Source organism: Salvelinus alpinus, chromosome 27, assembly GCF_045679555.1.
Source record: "Salvelinus alpinus chromosome 27, SLU_Salpinus.1, whole genome shotgun sequence".
In the NCBI taxonomy this organism is placed as follows: domain Eukaryota; kingdom Metazoa; phylum Chordata; class Actinopteri; order Salmoniformes; family Salmonidae; genus Salvelinus; species Salvelinus alpinus.
In genome coordinates this window covers 36,828,603-36,853,782 of record NC_092112.1, presented here as the reverse complement: position 1 = coordinate 36,853,782, position 25,180 = coordinate 36,828,603, and the positions used below count along the sequence as shown (strand labels likewise).

The 25,180-nt window shown below is 36.8% G+C and overlaps 1 protein-coding gene across 2 annotated transcripts in view; it reads left to right on the top strand.

Moving 5' to 3' along the window:
* Positions 1-2,452: 2,452 nt before the first annotated feature.
* LOC139556490 (forkhead box protein N3-like) overlaps positions 2,453-25,180 on the top strand; it is a 61,592-nt gene continuing 38,864 nt past the window's right edge. The window contains exon 1 of one of the 2 annotated variants that reach the window (XM_071370509.1): positions 2,453-2,686. The gene's annotated coding sequence lies outside the window, so the exon portion shown is untranslated. Of the gene's footprint in view, positions 2,687-2,764; positions 3,514-25,180 lie in introns of those variants that run through there. The other variant, XM_071370510.1, reaches the window with a different exon arrangement.

Below are 25,180 nucleotides of genomic sequence, written 5' to 3'. Positions count from 1 at the left end.
AAGTGCAGTAATACCTAACAATACAAAACAATACACGCAAATCCCAAAAATTAAAATAAAGAAAATAAGAAATAACAGAGGGAGCAATGTCAAGAGTCTGGAAAATAAATACATATATATATAAATACATGTATTATTTTATGTTAAACAGTTTATTATGATAGACTAGACATAAACTAAATTATACAGTACCAGTCAAGTTTGGACACGCCTACTCATTCAAGGGTTTCACTTTATTTTTACTATTTTCTACGTTGTTGAATAATAGCGAAGACATCAAAACTATGAAATAACACATATGGAATCATGTAGTAACCAAAAAGTGTGAAACAAATCAAAATACATTTTATATTTTGAGATTCTTCAAAGTAGCCACCCTTTACCTTGATGACAGCTTTGCACACTCTTGGCATTCTCTCAACCAGCTTCACCTGGATTGCTTTTCCAACAGTCTTGAAGGAGTTCCCACATATGCTGAGCACTTGTTGACTGCTTTTCCTTCACTCTGCTGTCCAACTTATCCTAAACCATCTCCCGAGTGGCACAGCAGTCTAATGCACTGCATCTCAGCGTCACTACAGGGTCACTACCAGGGTCACTACAGACCCTGGTTAGATTCCAAGCTGTATCACAACCGGCCGTGATTGGGGGTCCCATAGGGCGGCGCACAATTGGCCCAGCGGGTTAGGGTTTGGCCGGTGTAGGCCGTCATTGTAAATAAGAATTTGTTCTTAACTGACTTGCCTAGTTAAATAAAGGTTAAATAAAAAATATATTATAATAATCTCAATTGGCTTGAGGCCGGTTGATTCTGATGTCGGGTCATCTGATGACGCACTCCATCACTCTCCTTCTTGGTCAAATAGCCCTTACAGAGCTTGGAAGTGTGTTGGGTCATTATCCTGTTGAAAAACAAATGATAGTCCCACTAAGCGCAAACCACATGGGATGGCGTATCGCTACAGAATGCTGTGGTAGCCATGCTGGTAAAGTGTGCCTTGAATTCAAAATAAATCACTGACAGTGTCACCAGCAAAGCATCCCCACACTATCACCCCTCCTCCTCCATGCTTCACGGTGGGAACCACACATGCAGAGATCCTCCATTCACCTACTCTGCGTCTCACAAAGACCCGGCGGTTGAAACCAAAAATCTCAAATTTGTACTCATCAGACCAAAGGACAGATTTCCACCGGTCTAATGTCCATTGCTTGAGTTTCTTGGCCCAAGCAAGTCTCTTGTTCTTGTTGGTGTCCTTTAGTAGTGGTTTCTTTGCAGTAATTCGACCATGAAGGTCTGATTCACACAGTCTCCTCTGAACAGTTGATGTTGAGATGTGTCTGTTACTTGAACTCTGTGAAGCAATTATCTGGGCTAAAATTGCTGAGGCTGGTAAGTCTAATGAACTTATCCTCTGCAGCAGAGGTAACTCTGGGTCTTCCTTTCCTGTGGCGGTCCTCATGAGAGCCAGTTTCATCATAGCGCTTGATGGTTTATGCGACTGCACTTGAATAAATATTTTCTTGGATTGACTGACCTTCATGTCTTAAAGTGATGATGGAATGTCGTTTCTCTTTGCTTATCTGAACTGTTCTTGCCATAACATGGATTTGGTCTTTTACCAAATAGGGTTATATTCTGTTTACCAACCCTACCTTGTCACAACACAAGTGATTGGCTCAAACCGATTAAGAAGGAAAGAAATTCCACAAATTAACTTTTAACAAGGCACACCTGTTAATTGAATTGCATTTCCAATTGACTACCTCATGACGCTGGTTGAGAGAATGCCAGGAGCGTGGAAAGCTGTCATTAAGGCAAAGGATGGCTACTTTGAAGAACCTTGACTGGTACTATAGAATTTTGACTGGTACTATATACATATACATATAGTCACTTGAATTAAGAATGTATAAACGACAAAGGATCAATGCTTCCTTCTTTAGTTGAGTGTTTCCTGTGTTGAGAAAGTCCTTCAGTCAGCCGGTCAGTCGGTCGGTCAGTCGGCCAGTCAGTCGGCCAGTCAGTCGGTCAGTCAGTCGGTCAGTCAGCCGGTCAGGTCAGTCAGCCAGTCAGCCAGTCAGTCTGCCAGTCAGTCGGTCAGTCAGCCGGTCAGTGTGCCAGTCAGCCAGTCAGTGTGCCAGTCAGTCAGTCAGTCAGCCAGTCAGTCAGCTAGTTAGCCAGTCAGTCAGTCAGCCAGTCAGTCAGCTAGTCAGTCAGCTAGTCAGTCTAGCCTACTGGAACCTCTGAACAGCATGATCTGATCAGCTCCCTCTAGGCAGGCCCTCGTTGCCCTGGTAATCTGCTGACGCTCTGAGGGAGGGAGGGAGGGCTCTGCTCAGAGACAATGGCATTCTTTCAGAGAACACCACTAGCACTAGGACCCTGGAGAAGACTGGGACTCTTGTTGGTGGGCCAGGCAGGCTGACTGGCTGAGCTGTGGAACACACAACCCTACTGAGAGAGAGAGAGCTGAGAGCAGAGAGAGAGAGAGAGAGCGAGACTACAGGAACGCAGTCAGTCGCCTGTGTTGCTCAGTGCCAGAAACGCAGAGCTGGGGCGGAAATGGAGGGGCTCAGGCTCAGTGGAGGGAACTGACATTGCAGACTAGGAGAGGAGAGGTAGAACTATCGGAGAGGAGGAAAGGAAGGAAGGGGCTCGTCTGGACAACAGAAGGATTCTAAGGTGACTTTATGGCTCTTTTCAATCGCTGTCTGTGGTGGTGGTGGTGGTGGTGGTGGTGGTGATGGGGGGAGGGGTGTATGTGTGTGTGTGTGTGTGTGTGTGTGTGTGTGTGTGTGTGTGTGTGTGTGTGTGTGTGTGTGTGTGTGTGTGTGTGTGTGTGTGTGTGTGTGTGTGTGTGTGTGTGTGTGTGTGTGTGTGTGTGTGTGTGTGTGTGTGTGTGTGTGTGTGTGTGTGTATAGACTTTAGCAACCAAAGGAGGTTAAGTGTTGACATGGGCTGCTTCTGTACTTCTAAGTAGAGACAGTGTGTTTTTCAGTGAGACAGAGCGAGGGATAGTTATGTGTTTGTTTTGAAGGGAGAGTAAAGGGGAAAGTCTAAGTGAGTGTTGACAGTCGTCGACTGGAGGGAAGGGGTCCAGAGGAGTGTACACTTTTAAGGGAACAGGGGGATCCCATCCACTCATGTTAGAAGAAGAGAGAGTAAATCGAAAATTGAGAGAGAGAAAGAGAGAGAGTAAATTGAGAGAGAGAGAGAGAGAGATGGGGAGGTTTTAATCAGCTGAGCTTGGTGGTTTAAGGTTGTTGGTATACTGTACACTGTGTCCATGGATAGAGAGAGCAGAGTGATGTTTTAGTCAGCTTTAGTTAAAGTCTTGTAATACATGGGGATGAATAGAGCTGTATGTCATAGCTTAGATTAAGAAGGGACTCTTGTATGGGGATAAGGGGCTGGGTACTGTACGTGCGAGTGTGACAGGCGGCAAATAGGTTGAGAGAGGCAGATCTGATCAGACGCACAGCAACAGTGGAAAAAGCGCGTGGCACAGGGTGAGCACTATCACATCACGTTACACACACACACACACACACACACACACACACACACACACACACACACACACACACACACACACACACACACACACACACACACACACACACACACACACACACACACACACACACACACACACACACACACACACATACAGACACACACCACATCTCTCTCTCCCTCTTTCCCTCTCCCTCTCCCTCTCTCTCTCTCTCTCTCTCTCTGTGAATATATTTATAATAAATAGACTCCCTAACCGGGGAGTGTGTGTATTTGCCGGCATATCAGGGCCACTGTGTTTGATAAGAGTGAAAATGCATGTATGTCATTATTGCATGTGTTTCATCTGTTCACCAGCATCTCTTTATTTACACGTGCAACAGTATTTGTTTTTGTATTATCGTATGGCGGTACGCTAGAATCCTCTGTGTGACTTTCCGTGTGTTTGTTCGAGTGTGAGTGTGTTTACATCTCTGTCTGTGTGTAAATGTGTATCCACGGCAGCGCAGGGAATGTTCACTTGTTAGACAGAGTGTCAATCTCTGTCTCTGTCTCTCCGTGTCTGTGGTCTGTGTGGGTGATTGGCTCTGCTATTTTTATATATTGATGAGCGAGTGAGCGAGAGAGAGGGCGGGGGGAACAGGAGCGAGTGCAAGGGAGAGAAAGAGAGCGAGAGAGAGAGAGAGAGAGAGAGAGGACAGCAAGAGCGAGACGGAAGGAACAGAGAGAGAGCGAAAGAACCTGTCGTGGTCTAGTGTAGTTCATTCATAATTCACCCGCCCCACCCTATGGCATCGTTCATTCAGATAATGACCCCCATTGGCTGTGTTCATTTAGGATCTCAGCCCTATATCACCCTGCTAGTCTCAATGAAGAGACCCCCTATGTAGGAGCTCTCACTGTGTCTGGACTCCAAACACCCTGTAACTGACATTTCCCCGTACCCCCCACCAACGTCAATAAACGCCTGATGCAAAAGTCCGATTTCCATGTCATATTTACTTGAAATGAGCCTTCATTTATCCCAGATAAAACATGTGCTTGATCAATTGCTTACCAAAGGCAACTAATGCGGGGCTTCAGCTATTGGTCCTCTTTACTGGTTACCATCATTGGTCTGGTCTAGTCAAAATAGACATGTCCAGTCCTGTGTAGTCTGGACGTGAGAGTGAAGGCCAGTCAATGTTATAGATACCATCCACCCTAAACCCAATGGGTCAATAACGACTTTCATTTGACACACAGGTCAGCAGTAACAAAGACAGTAATTTCTCTCTTTGAGCTAATTCACGTATACCCTCCTCCCTCCTTCTCTTTCCTCAGCTAAGCGGCGTGTGCGTTTAGTGCTGTGTTAATGCAGTCTAAAGCCGTATAGTGGAACCACAGCATATTAGTGGAAAGAAGAAGGATGGTCTTTGTGTGTCCCCCCAGGTTATAATTGTCATTGACTCTTCAATAGCCACCCTGCTGTGCCCGAATGGAGTCATTGTCCACAGCACAGCGAGCCTGGCTCAATTAGCTCCACTCACGTCAGTAAGAGAGCGCCCAGCGTGTGTGTGTGTGTGTGAACAGTGTGTGTGTGTGTACAGTGTGTGTGTGTGTGTGTGTGTGTGTGTGTGTGTGTGTGTGTGTGTGTGTGTGTGTGTGTGTGTGTGTGTGTGAACAGTGTGTGTGTGAACAGTGTGTGTGTGTGTGTGTGTGTCCTCTTGCTAACTAACTCAGTCCTTATAAAGCTCGGGTAAAAATAGAGCGGGATGAAAAAAAAGGTTTTATATTTTGAGAGATGTTCTCATTTCTAGCTGAGGTTGCTGACAGATTTGAAGGGATGATTCTTGTGTGTGTGTGTGTGTGTGTGTGTGTGTGTGTGTGTGTGTGTGTGTGTGTGTGTGTGTGTGTGTGTGTGTGTGTGTGTGTGTGTGTGTGTGTGTGTGTGTGTGTGTGTGTGTGTGTGTGTGTGTGTGTGTGTGTGTGTGTGTGTGTGTGTGTGTGTGTGTGTGAGTGAGTGAGTGAGTTTAAGGAGTGTGTCGGACAGGAATGCCACTTGTGTGGAGAGGGCTCTGTCTTGTGTTTTGGTCAGATAAGATGTTCATTTTCCAAATCTGACTTGTGTGTGCACATGTGTGGGTTTCTGTGTGAGTGTGTGTGTTGTTCTGTGTGTGACTGTGCATGATTGCGTGCGTGGTGTGTGTGTTGGTGGAGGTATGGCGTGACGCTGGTTGCTAAGCGAGGCAGGGACGTGGGTGGAAGGATTTCCTGTCGACAGGAGAGTTTGCTTATGCGGGGAGGGCCGTGCCGAGGGGAAGTGTGTGTTGTGTTTTTCTGTGTGTGTGTGTGTGTGTGTAAGTGGGTGAATGATTGGGCATCATTTGATGTGACAGGCTGGCCCTTCTACTTTCGTGCCAAACCTCCTAGTCTGTTGACTGTTATTTGGGTTGCATAATGTCTTGGCTGGCGTAATTTGGCTGTTCTGTTCTTTTAGATGGACCTCGTGGCACATCCCCCAAAACCCCCATGACGTTATCCCCATAGCATGGACCTGCTCTCTCTCTCTCTCTCTCTCTCTCTCTCTCTCTCTCTCTCTCTCTCTCTCTCTCTCTCTCTCTGTCCTTCTCTCTCTCGCTCTCACTCTGTTCTTCTCTCTCCCTCTCTCTCTCTGCAGTGATGTCATGTCTGTTTTATTGTGTCCCACACGTGAGGGTTGCCATTGCCATATGCACCATCGGCATGGCTCCCACCATAGTTACGTAATTGACATTGAATGAGAGGGAGGGGTGACGTCAGTCCCTCTGGTCCTCTCCTCTCTGGCTAGCTACAGTGATGTCATAGTTAGAAGCAGCCATACAAAGTCATGGTAGCTAGCGAGAGGGGAGGAGCCAGAGTGTTTTTTTAAACTACCTCAGGACCAATCAGATTTATCTAATGTGTTTACCTCCTTTGCGGCATCCCTCTATGGCAGACACTGTTATCAGATGCATTTAACACACAATCAGGGATTTGGCCCCGTCACTTCATTCAAATAGCATCCCAGCCACTTGGTTTGGATATAAGGAGGAGGGTTTGGGACAGGAGAAATGTAATATCACTCAAATTCGTAAATGGAGCTATGGATACAATGATTGACAGTCCATGAGATCATATTTTAAAGCTATACATTGTTTGTAAACAAACACATTGTTTACTAACAATGGAGGAAAACAACTTTATATGGTTGTTATTATATAGTAATACAGGTGTTGTTATTATATAGTAATACAGGTGTTGTTATTATATAGTAATACAGGTGTTGTTATTATATAGTAATACAGGTGTTGTTATTACATAGTAATACAGGTGTTGTTATTATATAGTAATACAGGTGTTGTTATTACATAGTAATACAGGTGTTGTTATTATATAGTAATACAGGTGTTGTTATTATATAGTAATACAGGTGTTGTTATTACATAGTAATACAGGTGTTGTTATTATATAGTAATACAGGTGTTGTTATTACATAGTAATACAGGTGTTGTTATTATATAGTAATACAGGTGTTGTTATTATATAGTAATACAGGTGTTGTTATTACATAGTAATACAGGTGTTGTTATGATATAGTAATACAGGTATTGTTATTACATAGTAATACAGGTGTTGTTATTACATAGTAATACAGGTGTTGTTATTATATAGTAATACAGGTGTTGTTATTACATAGTAATACAGGTGTTGTTATTATATAGTAATACAGGTGTTGTTATTACATAGTAATACAGGTGTTGTTACTATATAGTAATACAGGTGTGGTTATTATATAGTAATACAGGTGTTGTTATTACATAGTAATACAGGTGTTGTTATTATATAGTAATACAGGTGTGGTTATTATATAGTAATACAGGTGTGGTTATTATATAGTAATACAGGTGTTGTTATTATATAGTAATACAGGTGTGGTTATTATATAGTAATACAGGTGTTGTTATTACATAGTAATACAGGTGTTGTTATTACATAGTAATACAGGTGTGGTTATTATATAGTAATACAGGTGTTGTTATTACATAGTAATACAGGTGTTGTTATTACATAGTAATACAGGTGTTGTTATTATATAGTAATACAGGTGTTGTTATTACATAGTAATACAGGTGTTGTTATTACATAGTAATACAGGTGTTGTTATTATATAGTAATACAGGTGTTGTTATTACATAGTAATACAGGTGTTGTTATTACATAGTAATACAGGTGTTGTTATTACATAGTAATACAGGTGTTGTTATTACATAGTAATACAGGTGTTGTTATTATATAGTAATACAGGTGTTGTTATTACATAGTAATACAGGTGTTGTTATTACATAGTAATACAGGTGTTGTTATTACATAGTAATACAGGTGTTGTTATTACATAGTAATACAGGTGTTGTTATTATATAGTAATACAGGTGTTGTTATTATATAGTAATACAGGTGTTGTTATTACATAGTAATACAGGTGTTGTTATTATATAGTAATACAGGTGTTGTTATTACATAGTAATACAGGTGTTGTTATTACATAGTAATACAGGTGTTGTTATTATATAGTAATACAGGTGTTGTTATTACATAGTAATACAGGTGTTGTTATTACATAGTAATACAGGTGTTGTTATTACATAGTAATACAGGTGTTGTTATTATATAGTAATACAGGTGTGGTTATTACATAGTAATACAGGTGTTGTTATTACATAGTAATACAGGTGTTGTTATTATATAGTAATACAGGTGTGGTTATTATATAGTAATACAGGTGTTGTTATTATATAGTAATACAGGTGTTGTTATTATATAGTAATACAGGTGTGGTTATTATATAGTAATACAGGTGTTGTTATTACATAGTAATACAGGTGTTGTTATTACATAGTAATACAGGTGTTGTTATTATATAGTAATACAGGTGTTGTTATTACATAGTAATACAGGTGTTGTTATTACATAGTAATACAGGTGTTGTTATTATATAGTAATACAGGTGTTGTTATTACATAGTAATACAGGTGTTGTTATTACATAGTAATACAGGTGTTGTTATTATATAGTAATACAGGTGTTGTTATTACATAGTAATACAGGTGTTGTTATTACATAGTAATACAGGTGTTGTTATTACATAGTAATACAGGTGTTGTTATTATATAGTAATACAGGTGTTGTTATTATATAGTAATACAGGTGTTGTTATTACATAGTAATACAGGTGTTGTTATTACATAGTAATACAGGTGTTGTTATTACATAGTAATACAGGTGTTGTTATTACATAGTAATACAGGTGTTGTTATTATATAGTAATACAGGTGTTGTTATTATATAGTAATACAGGTGTTGTTATTACATAGTAATACAGGTGTTGTTATTATATAGTAATACAGGTGTTGTTATTATATAGTAATACAGGTGTTGTTATTACATAGTAATACAGGTGTTGTTATTATATAGTAATACAGGTGTTGTTATTATATAGTAATACAGGTGTTGTTATTACATAGTAATACAGGTGTTGTTATTACATAGTAATACAGGTGTTGTTATTACATAGTAATACAGGTGTTGTTATTACATAGTAATACAGGTGTTGTTATTACATAGTAATACAGGTGTTGTTATTATATAGTAATACAGGTGTTGTTATTACATAGTAATACAGGTGTTGTTATTATATAGTAATACAGGTGTTGTTATTACATAGTAATACAGGTGTTGTTATTACATAGTAATACAGGTGTTGTTATTACATAGTAATACAGGTGTTGTTATTACATAGTAATACAGGTGTTGTTATTACATAGTAATACAGGTGTTGTTATTACATAGTAATACAGGTGTTGTTATTACATAGTAATACAGGTGTTGTTATTACATAGTAATACAGGTGTTGTTATTACATAGTAATACAGGTGTTGTTATTACATAGTAATACAGGTGTTGTTATTACATAGTAATACAGGTGTTGTTATTATATAGTAATACAGGTGTTGTTATTATATAGTAATACAGGTGTTGTTATTACATAGTAATACAGGTGTTGTTATTATATAGTAATACAGGTGTTGTTATTATATAGTAATACAGGTGTTGTTATTATATAGTAATACAGGTGTTGTTATTACATAGTAATACAGGTGTTGTTATTATATAGTAATACAGGTGTTGTTATTACATAGTAATACAGGTGTTGTTATTACATAGTATTACAGGTGTTGTTATTATATAGTAATACAGGTGTTGTTATTACATAGTAATACAGGTGTTGTTATTATATAGTAATACAGGTGTTGTTATTATATAGTTATACAGGTGTTGTTATTATATAGTAATACAGGTGTTGTTATTATATAGTAATACAGGTGTTGTTATTATATAGTAATACAGGTGTTGTTATTACATAGTAATACAGGTGTTGTTATTACATAGTAATACAGGTGTTGTTATTATATAGTAATACAGGTGTTGTTATTATATAGTTATACAGGTGTTGTTATTATATAGTAATACAGGTGTTGTTATTATATAGTAATACAGGTGTTGTTATTACATAGTAATACAGGTGTTGTTATTATATAGTAATACAGGTGTTGTTATTACATTGTAATACAGGTGTTGTTATTACATAGTAATACAGGTGTTGTTATTACATAGTAATACAGGTGTTGTTATTATATAGTAATACAGGTGTTGTTATTACATAGTAATACAGGCGTTGTTATTACATAGTAATACAGGTGTTGTTATTATATAGTAATACAGGCGTTGTTATTATATAGTAATACAGGCGTTGTTATTACATAGTAATACAGGCGTTGTTATTATATAGTAATACAGGCGTTGTTATTATATAGTAATACAGGCGTTGTTATTACATAGTAATACAGGCGTTGTTATTACATAGTAATACAGGCGTTGTTATTATATAGTAATACAGGTGTTGTTATTACATAGTAATACAGGCGTTGTTATTACATAGTAATACAGGCGTTGTTATTACATAGTAATACAGGTGTTGTTATTACATAGTAATACAGGTGTTGTTATTACATAGTAATACAGGTGTTGTTATTATATAGTAATACAGGTGTTGTTATTACATAGTAATACAGGTGTTGTTATTACATAGTAATACAGGTGTTGTTATTATATAGTAATACAGGTGTTGTTATTATATAGTAATACAGGTGTTGTTATTACATAGTAATACAGGTGTTGTTATTATATAGTAATACAGGTGTTGTTATTATATAGTAATACAGGTGTTGTTATTATATAGTAATACAGGTGTTGTTATTACATAGTAATACAGGTGTTGTTATTATATAGTAATACAGGTGTTGTTATTACATAGTAATACAGGTGTTGTTATTATATAGTAATACAGGTGTTGTTATTATATAGTAATACCGGATGTTGTTATTACATAGTAATACAGGTGTTGTTATTATATAGTAATACAGGTGTTGTTATTATATAGTAATACAGGTGTTGTTATTATATAGTAATACAGGTGTTGTTATTACATAGTAATACAGGTGTTGTTATTATATAGTAATACAGGTGTGGTTATTATATAGTAATACAGGTGTTGTTATTACATAGTAATACAGGTGTTGTTATTACATAGTAATACAGGTGTGGTTATTACATAGTAATACAGGTGTTGTTATTACATAGTAATACAGGTGTTGTTATTATATAGTAATACAGGTGTGGTTATTATATAGTAATACAGGTGTTGTTATTACATAGTAATACAGGTGTTGTTATTATATAGTAATACAGGTGTTGTTATTACATAGTAATACAGGTGTTGTTATTACATAGTAATACAGGTGTTGTTATTACATAGTAATACAGGTGTTGTTATTATATAGTAATACAGGTGTTGTTATTATATAGTAATACAGGTGTTGTTATTATATAGTAATACAGGTGTTGTTATTACATAGTAATACAGGTGTTGTTATTATATAGTAATACAGGTGTTGTTATTATATAGTAATACAGGTGTTGTTATTACATAGTAATACAGGTGTTGTTATTACATAGTAATACAGGTGTTGTTATTATATAGTAATACAGGTGTTGTTATTATATAGTAATACAGGTGTTGTTATTACATAGTAATACAGGTGTTGTTATTATATAGTAATACAGGTGTTGTTATTATATAGTAATACAGGTGTTGTTATTACATAGTAATACAGGTGTTGTTATTATATAGTAATACAGGTGTTGTTATTATATAGTAATACAGGTGTTGTTATTACATAGTAATACAGGTGTTGTTATTATATAGTAATACAGGTGTTGTTATTATATAGTAATACAGGTGTTGTTATTATATAGTAATACAGGTGTTGTTATTACATAGTAATACAGGTGTTGTTATTATATAGTAATACAGGTGTTGTTATTATATAGTAATACAGGTGTTGTTATTACATAGTAATACAGGTGTTGTTATTACATAGTAATACAGGTGTTGTTATTACATAGTAATACAGGTGTTGTTATTATATAGTAATACAGGTGTTGTTATTATATAGTAATACAGGTGTTGTTATTACATAGTAATACAGGTGTTGTTATTACATAGTAATACAGGTGTTGTTATTATATAGTAATACAGGTGTGGTTATTATATAGTAATACAGGTGTTGTTATTACATAGTAATACAGGTGTTGTTATTATATAGCAATACAGGTGTGGTTATTATATAGTAATACAGGTGTTGTTATTACATAGTAATACAGGTGTTGTTATTATATAGTAATACAGGTGTTGTTATTATATAGTAATACAGGTGTTGTTATTACATAGTAATACAGGTGTTGTTATTACATAGTAATACAGGTGTTGTTATTATATAGTAATACAGGTGTTGTTATTACATAGTAATACAGGTGTTGTTATTACATAGTAATACAGGTGTTGTTATTATATAGTAATACAGGTGTTGTTATTACATAGTAATACAGGTGTTGTTATTACATAGTAATACAGGTGTTGTTATTACATAGTAATACAGGTGTTGTTATTACATAGTAATACAGGTGTTGTTATTACATAGTAATACAGGTGTTGTTATTACATAGTAATACAGGTGTTGTTATTATATAGTAATACAGGTGTTGTTATTACATAGTAATACAGGTGTTGTTATTATATAGTAATACAGGTGTTGTTATTACATAGTAATACAGGTGTTGTTATTACATAGTAATACAGGTGTTGTTATTACATAGTAATACAGGTGTTGTTATTACATAGTAATACAGGTGTTGTTATTACATAGTAATACAGGTGTTGTTATTATATAGTAATACAGGTGTTGTTATTATATAGTAATACAGGTGTTGTTATTACATAGTAATACAGGTGTTGTTATTATATAGTAATACAGGTGTTGTTATTACATAGTAATACAGGTGTTGTTATTATATAGTAATACAGGTGGTGTTATTACATAGTAATACAGGTGTTGTTATTACATAGTAATACAGGTGTTGTTATTATATAGTAATACAGGTGTTGTTATTATATAGTAATACAGGTGTTGTTATTACATAGTAATACAGGTGTTGTTATTATATAGTAATACAGGTGTTGTTATTACATAGTAATACAGGTGTTGTTATTACATAGTAATACAGGTGTTGTTATTACATAGTAATACAGGTGTTGTTATTATATAGTAATACAGGTGTTGTTATTACATAGTAATACAGGTGTTGTTATTATATAGTAATACAGGTGTTGTTATTATATAGTAATACAGGTGTCGTTATTACATAGTAATACAGGTGTTGTTATTATATAGTAATACAGGTGTTGTTATTACATAGTAATACAGGTGTCGTTATTATATAGTAATACAGGTGTCGTTATTATATAGTAATACAGGTGTCGTTATTACATAGTAATACAGGTGTCGTTATTACATAGTAATACAGGTGTCGTTATTATATAGTAATACAGGTGTCGTTATTACATAGTAATACAGGTGTCGTTATTATATAGTAATACAGGTGTCGTTATTACATAGTAATACAGGTGTCGTTATTACATAGTAATACAGGTGTCGTTATTACATAGTAATACAGGTGTCGTTATTATATAGTAATACAGGTGTCGTTATTATATAGTAATACAGGTGTCGTTATTACATAGTAATACAGGTGTTGTTATTACATAGTAATACAGGTGTCGTTATTATATAGTAATACAGGTGTTGTTATTACATAGTAATACAGGTGTTGTTATTACATAGTAATACAGGTGTTGTTATTACATAGTAATACAGGTGTTGTTATTACATAGTAATACAGGTGTTGTTATTATATAGTAATACAGGTGTTGTTATTACATAGTAATACAGGCGTTGTTATTAAATAGTAATACAGGTGTTGTTATTATATAGTAATACAGGCGTTGTTATTACATAGTAATACAGGTTTTGTTATTACATAGTAATACAGGCGTTGTTATTATATAGTAATACAGGCGTTGTTATTACATAGTAATACAGGTGTTGTTATTACATAGTAATACAGGCGTTGTTATTATATAGTAATACAGGCGTTGTTATTACATAGTAATACAGGTGTTGTTATTACATAGTAATACAGGCGTTGTTATTACATAGTAATACAGGCGTTGTTATTATATAGTAATACAGGTGTTGTTATTACATAGTAATACAGGCGTTGTTATTACATAGTAATACAGGTGTTGTTATTACATAGTAATACAGGTGTTGTTATTACATAGTAATACAGGCGTTGTTATTACATAGTAATACAGGTGTTGTTATTACATAGTAATACAGGTGTTGTTATTACATAGTAATACAGGCGTTGTTATTACATAGTAATACAGGTGTTGTTATTACATAGTAATACAGGTGTTGTTATTACATAGTAATACAGGCGTTGTTATTATATAGTAATACAGGTGTTGTTATTATATAGTAATACAGGTGTTGTTATTATATAGTAATACAGGTGTTGTTATTACATAGTAATACAGGTGTTGTTATTATATAGTAATACAGGTGTTGTTATTACATAGTAATACAGGTGTTGTTATTACATAGTAATACAGGTGTTGTTATTATATAGTAATACAGGTGTTGTTATTACATAGTAATACAGGTGTTGTTATTATATAGTAATACAGGTGTTGTTATTACATAGTAATACAGGTGTTGTTATTATATAGTAATACAGGTGTTGTTATTATATAGTAATACAGGTGTTGTTATTACATAGTAATACAGGTGTTGTTATTACATAGTAATACAGGTGTTGTTATTATATAGTAATACAGGTGTTGTTATTATATAGTAATACAGGTGTTGTTATTACATAGTAATACAGGTGTTGTTATTATATAGTAATACAGGTGTTGTTATTATATAGTAATACAGGTGTTGTTATTACATAGTAATACAGGTGTTGTTATTATATAGTAATACAGGTGTTGTTATTATATAGTAATACAGGTGTTGTTATTACATAGTAATACAGGTGTTGTTATTATATAGTAATACAGGTGTTGTTATTACATAGTAATACAGGTGTTGTTATTACATAGTAATACAGGTGTTGTTATTATATAGTAATACAGGTGTTGTTATTATATAGTAATACAGGTGTTGTGATTACATAGTAATACAGGCGTTGTTATTACATAGTAATACAGGTGTTGTTATTATATAGTAATACAGGCGTTGTTATTACATAGTAATACAGGCGTTTTTATTACATAGTAATACAGGCGTTGTTATTATATAGTAATACAGGCGTTGTTATTATATAGTAATACAGGCGTTGTTATTACATAGTAATACAGGCGTTGTTATTACATAGTAATACAGGCGTTGTTATTATATAGTAATACAGGCGTTGTTATTACATAGTAATACAGGCGTTGTTATTATATAGTAATACAGGCGTTGTTATTACATAGTAATACAGGTGTTGTTATTATATAGTAATACAGGTGTTGTTATTACATAGTAATACAGGTGTTGTTATTACATAGTAATACAGGTGTTGTTATTACATAGTAATACAGGTGTTGTTATTATATAGTAATACAGGTGTTGTTATTATATAGTAATACAGGTGTTGTTATTATATAGTAATACAGGTGTTGTTATTATATAGTAATACAGGTGTTGTTATTATATAGTAATACAGGTGTTGTTATTACATAGTAATACAGGTGTTGTTATTATATAGTAATACAGGTGTTGTTATTACATAGTAATACAGGTGTTGTTATTATATAGTAATACAGGTGTTGTTATTATATAGTAATACAGGTGTTGTTATTACATAGTAATACAGGTGTTGTTATTATATAGTAATACAGGTGTTGTTATTACATAGTAATACAGGTGTTGTTATTATATAGTAATACAGGTGTTGTTATTACATAGTAATACAGGTGTTGTTATTATATAGTAATACAGGTGTTGTTATTATATAGTAATACAGGTGTTGTTATTACATAGTAATACAGGTGTTGTTATTATATAGTAATACAGGTGTTGTTATTACATAGTAATACAGGTGTTGTTATTATATAGTAATACAGGTGTTGTTATTACATAGTAATACAGGTGTTGTTATTATATAGTAATACAGGTGTTGTTATTACATAGTAATACAGGCGTTGTTATTACATAGTAATACAGGTGTTGTTATTATATAGTAATACAGGCGTTGTTATTACATAGTAATACAGGCGTTGTTATTACATAGTAATACAGGCGTTGTTATTACATAGTAATACAGGCGTTGTTATTACATAGTAATACAGGCGTTGTTATTACATAGTAATACAGGCGTTGTTATTACATAGTAATACAGGCGTTGTTATTACATAGTAATACAGGCGTTGTTATTACATAGTAATACAGGTGTTGTTATTACATAGTAATACAGGTGTTGTTATTATATAGTAATACAGGCGTTGTTATTACATAGTAATACAGGTGTTGTTATTACATAGTAATACAGGTGTTGTTATTACATAGTAATACAGGTGTTTTTATTATATAGTAATACAGGTGTTGTTATTATATAGTAATACAGGTGTTGTTATTATATAGTAATACAGGTGTGGTTATTATATAGTAATACAGGTGTTGTTATTACATAGTAATACAGGTGTTGTTATTATATAGTAATACAGGTGTGGTTATTACATAGTAATACAGGTGTTGTTATTATATAGTAATACAGGTGTTGTTATTACATAGTAATACAGGTGTTGTTATTACATAGTAATACAGGTGTTGTTATTATATAGTAATACAGGTGTTGTTATTACATAGTAATACAGGTGTTGTTATTATATAGTAATACAGGTGTTGTTATTACATAGTAATACAGGTGTTGTTATTATATAGTAATACAGGTGTTGTTATTACATAGTAATACAGGTGTTGTTATTATATAGTAATACAGGTGTTGTTATTATATAGTAATACAGGTGTTGTTATTACATAGTAATACAGGTGTTGTTATTACATAGTAATACAGGTGTTGTTATTATATAGTAATACAGGTGTTGTTATTACATAGTAATACAGGTGTTGTTATTATATAGTAATACAGGTGTTGTTATTATATAGTAATACAGGTGTTGTTATTACATAGTAATACAGGTGTTGTTATTACATAGTAATACAGGTGTTGTTATTATATAGTAATACAGGTGTTGTTATTATATAGTAATACAGGTGTTGTTATTATATAGTAATACAGGTGTTGTTATTACATAGTAATACAGGTGTTGTTATTATATAGTAATACAGGTGTTGTTATTATATAGTAATACAGGTGTTGTTATTATATAGTAATACAGGTGTTGTTATTATATAGTAATACAGGTGTTGTTATTACATAGTAATACAGGTGTTGTTATTATATAGTAATACAGGTGTTGTTATTATATAGTAATGCAGGTGTTGTTATTATATAGTAATACAGGTGTTGTTATTATATAGTAATACAGGTGTTGTTATTATATAGTAATACAGGTGTTGTTATTATATAGTAATGCAGGTGTTGTTATTATATAGTAATACAGGTGTTGTTATTATATAGTAATACAGGTGTTGTTATTATATAGTAATACAGGTGTTATTATATAGTAATACAGGTGTTGTTATTATATCCTTTGGCCACCTTTCCTTCCAGTTCTCTGCTGCCGATGACTGGAACCAATTGCAAAAATCACTGAAGCTGGAGTCTTATATCTCCCTCACTAACTTTAAGCATCAGCTGTCAGAGCAGCTTACCGATCATGGACCTGTACACAGCCAATATATAAATAGCACACCAAACTACCTCATCCCCATATTGTTATTTAGCCTCTTGCTCTTTTGCACCCCAGTATCTCTACTTGCACATCATCATCTGCGTATCTGTCACTCCAGTGTTAATGCTAAATTGTAATTATTTTGCCTCTATGGCCTATTTATTGCCTTACCTCCCTACTATCTCTACGTTTGCACACACTGTACATAGATTTTCCTATTGCGTTATTGACTGTATGTTTGTTTATGTGTAACTCTGTGTTGTTGTTTTTGTCGCACTGCTTTGCTTTATCTTGGCCAGGTCGCAGTTGTAAATGAGAACTTGTTCTTAACTGGCCTACCTGGTTAAATAAAGGTTAAATAAAAAGTACAAAAATATGGTAATACAGTAGTTGTTATTATATGGTAATACAGTAGTTGTTATTATATGGTAATACAGTAGTGGTTATTATACGGTAATACAGTAGTGGTTATTATACGGTAATACAGTAGTTGTTATTATATGGTAATACAGTAGTTGTTATTATATGGTAATACAGTAGTTGTTATTATATGGTAATACAGTAGTTGTTATTATATGGTAATACAGTAGTGGTTATTATACGGTAATACAGTAGTGGTTATTATACGGTAATACAGTAGTTGTTATTATATGGTAATACAGTAGTTGTTATTATATGGTAATACAGTTGTACTAAACTAATAAGGCATATATACAGTACCAGTCAAAAGTTTGGACACACCTACTCATTCAAAGGTTTGTCTTTATTTTGACTGTTTTCTACATTACTGAATGACAGTGAAGACATCACAACTATGAAATAACACATATATAATCATGTAGTAACCAAAACAGTGTTACAAAAATCTAAATATATGTTATATTTGAGATTCTTCAAAGTAGCCACCCTTTGCCTTGATGACAGCTTTGCACGCTCTTGGCATTCTCTCAAACAGCTTCACCTGGAACAGTCTTGAAGGAGTTCTCACATATGCTGAGCACTTGTTGGCTGCTTTTCCTTCACTCTGATGTCCAACTCCTCCCAAACCATCTCAATTGGGTTGAGGTCGGGGGATTGTGGAGGCCAGGTCATCTGATGACGCACTCCATCACTCTCCTTCTTGGTCAAATAGGCCTTACACAGCCTGGAGGTGTGTTTTGGGTCATTGTCCTGTTGAAAACAAATGACTAAGCACGAACCAGATGAAATGGCGTATTGCTGCAGAATGCTGTGGTAGCCATGCTGGTTAAGTGTGCCTTGAATTCTAAGTAAATCACTGACAGTGTCACCAGCAAAGCATCCCCACACAATTACACGTCCTCCTCCATGCTTCGCGGTGGGAACCACACATGCGGAGACCACCCGTTCACCTACTCTGCGTCTCTCACAAAGACGCGGTTGGAACCAAAAATCTGAAATTTAGACTCATCAGACCAAAGGACAGATTTCCACAAGTCTAATGTCCATTGCTTGTGTTTCTTGACCAAGCAAGTCTCTTGTTCTTATTGGTGTCCTTTAGTAGTGGTTTCTTTGCAGCAATTTGACCATAAAGGCCTGATTTACACAGTCTCCTCCTGTCTGTTTCTTGAACTCTGTGAAGCATTTATTTGGGCTGCAATTTCTGAGGCTGGTAACTCTAATGAACTTATCCTCTGCAGCAGAGGTAACTCTGGGTCTTCCTTTCCTGTGGCGGTCCTCATGAGAGCCAGTTTCATCATAGCGCTTGATGGTTTTTGTGACTGCACTTGAAGAAACATTTAAAGTTCTTTACATTTTCTGTATTGACTGACCTTCATGTCTCAAAGTAATGATGGACTGACATTTCTCTTTGCTTATTTGAGCCGTTCTTGCCATAATATGGACTTGGTCTTTTACCAAATAGGGCGTCTGTATACCAACCCTACATTGTCACAACACAATTGATTGGCTCAAACACATTAAGAAGGAAAGAAATTCCACAAATTAACTTTCAACAAGGCACACCTGTTAATTGAAATTCATTCCAGGTGACTACTTCATGAAGCTGGTTGAGAGAATGCCAAGAGTGTGCAAAGCTGTCATCAAGGCAAAGGGTGGCTACTTTGAAGAATCTCAAATATAAATTATATTTTTATTTGATATTCTATAATAGAATTAACATCAAATATCCCAGAATGTACCTTTAATTGTCTAAAGGGAGTGGTAGAGGCTTTTGTCTTGAGAATAGCTTGTCTAATGGTCGTTTTATTGTCTTATGCTGTTCTGTTGTAAGAGGGAGATTAGACTTCAGCTGTGAGGCCACTGAGACCTGTAATCGCTGTGCCATTGTAGCGAGGCCACTGAGACTAAGACTGGCTTTGAAACTGATCTCCCTCTGTTGTGTCTCGTAACTGTGTGTGTGTGTGTGTGTGTGTGTGTGTGTGTGTGTGTGTGTGTGTGTGTGTGTGTGTGTGTGTGTGTGTGTGTGTGTGTGTGTGTGTGTGTGTGTGTGTGTGTGTGTGTGTGTAAAACCGTAGATACAGTTTTCCGGTGTCTGACCGTTTGACCTGTGTTGTTGATGCTCAACTGAGAAATAACAAAAATCTGAGAAGAGGAAAGAAGGAAAACCAACTGAGAAGGAAGAGGTTGCGACAGAAACTTGGTGACGTTTGCGATTTTAGCCAAAACGTCTGGTTTTTAAGAAGTCCCAAATAAGTGGAAAAACAGAGAGCCATCTAGTTCTGTGTATCTGGGATTAGAAAAGTAGCTGTCTGTTTTATTCCGAAAGCTTTGTGGCTACACCCATCTATCGCTGACTCCCGCTCTACAGTCTCTTTAACTGGCTGCGTGCACACACACACACACACGTACACACACACTGGACTCTCCGAGTCTGAGGAAATCAGAACGGACTTAACCCTTTGTGTGCTGTAGACAGCCATGCAAATACATTACGGTGATTTTCCAGCGATTATCTGATTATCTGATTACTGTAAGAACTCAGCTAGACTAAGGCTCAGTCCCAAATGAAACCCTATTCCCTACGTAGTGCACTACTTTAACCAGGGACCATAGTACTCTAGTACAAATTAGTGTACTACATAGGGAATAGGGTGCCATTTGGGACTCATCCTTAACCTCTCAAGGACAAACCAAACCACACAGCCGTGGTCTAGCTCAATGACCACTATTCAGACACTCAATCCCAAAGTTATAATCACACTCTCAAACTTACACTCTGACACAATAGACATTGGGTATGGACTTTGTTTTGTTCCAAACGTGGTTTTGGTCACGGAATGTTAACCACGGCCACAAACAGTAGAACTCAAAGCAGCATCATCACACTTAAAATCCCTAAACTGATCCTCTGGCCCCTCCTTCTCTTTTTCCTGTCTTCCCTCTGCCGGTCTCCCCTCTGTCTGTCTCTTTCTCTTTCTCCCTCTCCCCAACTCTCCCTCTCTCTGTCCCCCCTCTCTCTCTCCCTCTCTCTCTCTCCCCACCTCTCTCTCTCTCTCTCTCTCTCTCTCTCTCTCTCTCTCTCTCTCTCTCTCTCTCTCTCTCTCTCTCTCTCTCTCTCTCTCTCTCTCTCTCCATGCGGGGGCCTGTTCCCTGGCAGGATGAGGGGAAAAAATACCTTCCCATATGATATAAACACAGTGGGCCCAGCAGTGTGTGTGTGTCACCTGAAACGACGGCTGGGCTGCACCACAGCAAATGGGAACAGCTGCCTTCCAACCATTGGTCACGAGTGTGTGTGTCTCCCGTGTCACACACATTCTCAGATCCTTCACTAACCATCTATTAACAGACACACAACACAACACAGCGTGCTGACTTACAGTACAAGTACACTCTCAACCTCCCTAGCATCTCACAGTCAATTTAGCCTAACATCTTTAGACCAAGAGAGCAGCACTTTCCCTGACAATTCATTCATAACAAATAATACAGTGATTCAAAATAAACATTCAATTCAATACTGTTACTCATCACTTTCTCTCTCAGCTGATTTGACTCGAACCAAATTCTGCTCTGCTCCTCTCTTGTGTAAGAGAGTGTGAGTGTTCTCTCTCTCTCTCTCTCACGCTCTCTCTCTCTCTCTCCTGTCTCTCTCTCCTCTCTCTGTATATCTCTCCCCTCGTCTCTCCCCCATCTCTCTCCCCCCTTCTCTCACGCTCCCTCCCTCCCTCCCTCCCTCCCTCCCCTCCCTCCCTCCCTCCCTCCCTCCCTCCCTCCATCTCTCTCTCTCTGAGGGAATGTCCTTGGCCCATCTGACTTGCGTCCTCCCTCTGAGCTGTCCGTCAACCCCCGGCGCCGGGCCTCTCCCCTGCCAGGCAGCCAATCAGAGCAGGAGGTGTAAATGATGTCAGATAGCGTATGGTCTGAGAGGCGGGGCCTCCCTCCAGGTGATCCATTATAAAGACACCTCTTATTATTATTATTAAGTGTTGGAGGGGCCACTGTAGGAGAGGCCCTTAATGAAAGTGGAGCAGGGAGAGAGAGAGCAGTGTGTCTGTGTGAGCGCGAGAGCTGAATATTCAGCAGCTGCTACCAGACTTGCTGACTCCTCGCGTTCATGCTCTGAATATAGCGTATGATATAAGGCTTACACACCAACACGCCTCTGATGCACTCTGAGAGGGTATGCGTGTGCCCGTGCGTGCGTGCGTGTGTGTTTACAGTATCTACTAGGAATTTTGTAACTGAGCCACTGGATCCTCTTTCCCAGTATCTTGCTGGTGTACTGTAAGACACTGTAAAGAAAATGGGGGGGGGGAGACTTCAGGAGAATATAATGCAGGTATGCAGGAGTTTACCGGGGAGATTTAGGAGAGAATGTGGAAAACGGAGAGAACTGCACGCGTTTGGAGGAGACTGTGGTAGATGAAACACCACGGCAGTGCATAGCAGACAGACGTACGTCCCAAATGGCACCCTTTTCCCCCCTAGTGCACTACTTTAACCAGGGCCTTAGTGCACTATAAAGAGATCGGAGGGAATAGGGTGCCATTTGGGATGCAGGGAGACTTTATAGGAATGTAGACGGAACAGAGGGACTCTAGAAGTGTGTTAGGGTTCTGAGAGCTCTGGTTCTGATAGGAAACAGATTGTTGTTTTTCCCCCTCAGATCTCTGCTGGTTGTGTCTCGGGTCACAACTCTGAGGAGAGGGTTGAGGCCTGCTTTGATGATGAATATGGATCAGGTGCTCTAAATGTCAGCTCCCAGTACTTCTTCTTCTCTGCTCTCATCCTTCTCTCCTCTCTCATCCTTCTTTCTTTTTCTTTCTTTCTTTCTTTCTTTTTCTTTCTTTCTTTCTTTTTCTTTCTTTCTTTCTTCCTTTCTCTCTTTCTTTCTTTCTTTCTTCCTTTCTTTCCTCAATTCCCTGTCATCTGTGCAGTATCCATGGATCAGGCCTTCTCCTCTCCTCCATCCATCTCTTCTCTCTCCTCTCGTCTCATGTCCTCTCATCCCCCATATCCCCTGGATGAAGCCCTCTCCCTGAGCTCCACATCTAATCATGGCACCATCATTTCTCACTCTAATTCTTTTGGCAGGGCCTGTCAAACAGCATACGCTAGAGGACACTGTGACTTTGAGATGCTGCTAATGACACAAGGATATTTCCCCCTCGCTCTTTGGTGATTAGAGAGAGAGAGAGGGAGGCAGGGATATGGGTGGGAGAGGCAGAGAGAGGTGATAGGAGCAAGGCCGAATTACCGAACAGGCACACAGGTCTACGTCCCCCAGGGCCCCCGATCTCCAAGGGGCCCCCAACAAAAATAATATTATTTTATTTTATTTTTTGGGTCCCCTGGAGGTCCCCTTACATACAGTACCAGTCAAAAGTTTGGACACACCTACTCATTTAAGAGTTTTTCTTTATGTTTACTATTTTCTACATTGTAGAATAATAGTGAAGACATAAAAACTATGAAATAACACATATGGAATCATGTAGTAACCAAAAAAGTGTTAAACAAATCTAAATATATTTGATATTTGATATTCTTCAAAGTAGCCACCCTTTGCCTTGATGACACTCTTGGCATTCTCTCAACCAGCTTCATGAGGTATTCACCTGGAATGCATTTCAATTAACAGGTGTGCCTTCTTAAAAGTTAATTTGTGGAATATCTTTCCTTAATGCGTTTGAGCCAATCAGTTGTGTTGTGACAAGGTAGGAGTTGTATACAGAAGATAACCCTATTTGGTAAAAGACCAAGTCCATATTATGGTAAGAACAGCTCAAATAAGCAAAGAGAAACAACAGTCCATCATTACTTTGAGACATGGAGGTCAGTCAATGTGGACATTTTCAAGAACTTTGAAAGTTTCTTTGAGTGCAGTCACAAAATCCATCAAGCGCAATGATGAAACTGGCTCTCATGAGGACCGCCACAGGAAAGGAAGACCCAGAGTTACCTCTGCTGCAGAGGATAAGTTCATTAGACTTACCAGCCTCAGAAAATGCAGCCCAAATAAATGCTTCACAGAGTTCAAGTAACAGACACATCTCAACATCAATTGTTCAGAGGAGAATGCGTGAATCAGGCCTTTATAGTCGAATTGCTGCAAAGAAACCACTACTAAAGGACACCAATAAGAAGAATAGACTTGCTTGGGCCAAGAAACACAAGCAATGGACATTAGACCGGTGGAAATCTGTCCTTTCTGTCTGATGAGTCCAAATTTGAGATGGTTGGTTCCAACCGCCGGGTCTTTGTGAGACGCAGAGTAGGTGAACGGGTGATCTCCGCATGTGTGGTTCCCACCGTGAAGCATGGAGGAGGAGGTGTGATGGTGTGGAGTTGCTTTGCTGGTGACACTGTCGATAATTTATTTAGAATTCAAAGGACTATCGTTTGTTTTTCAACAGGACAATGACCCAACACACCTCCAGGATGTATAAGGACTATTTGACCAAGAAAGAGAGTGATGAAGTGCTGCATTAGATGACCTGGCCTCCACAATCACCTAACCTCAACCCAATTGAGATGGTTTGGGATGAGTTGGACCACAGAGTGAAGGAAAAGCAGCCAACAAGTGTTTAGCATATGTGAGAACTCCTTCAAGACTGTTGGAAAAGCAGTCTTGAAGGAGTTCTCACAAATTCATTCCAGGTGACTACCTCATGATGCTGGTTGAGAGAATGCCAAGAGTGTGCAAAGCTGTTATCAAGGCAAAGGGTGGCTACTTTGAAGAATCTCAAATATAAAATGTATTTTGATTTGTTTAACACTTTTTTTGTAACTACATCACTCCATATGTGTTTCTTCATAGTTTTGATGTCTTCACTATTTTTCTGCGTAGTAAAAATTTAGAAAAACCTTTGAGT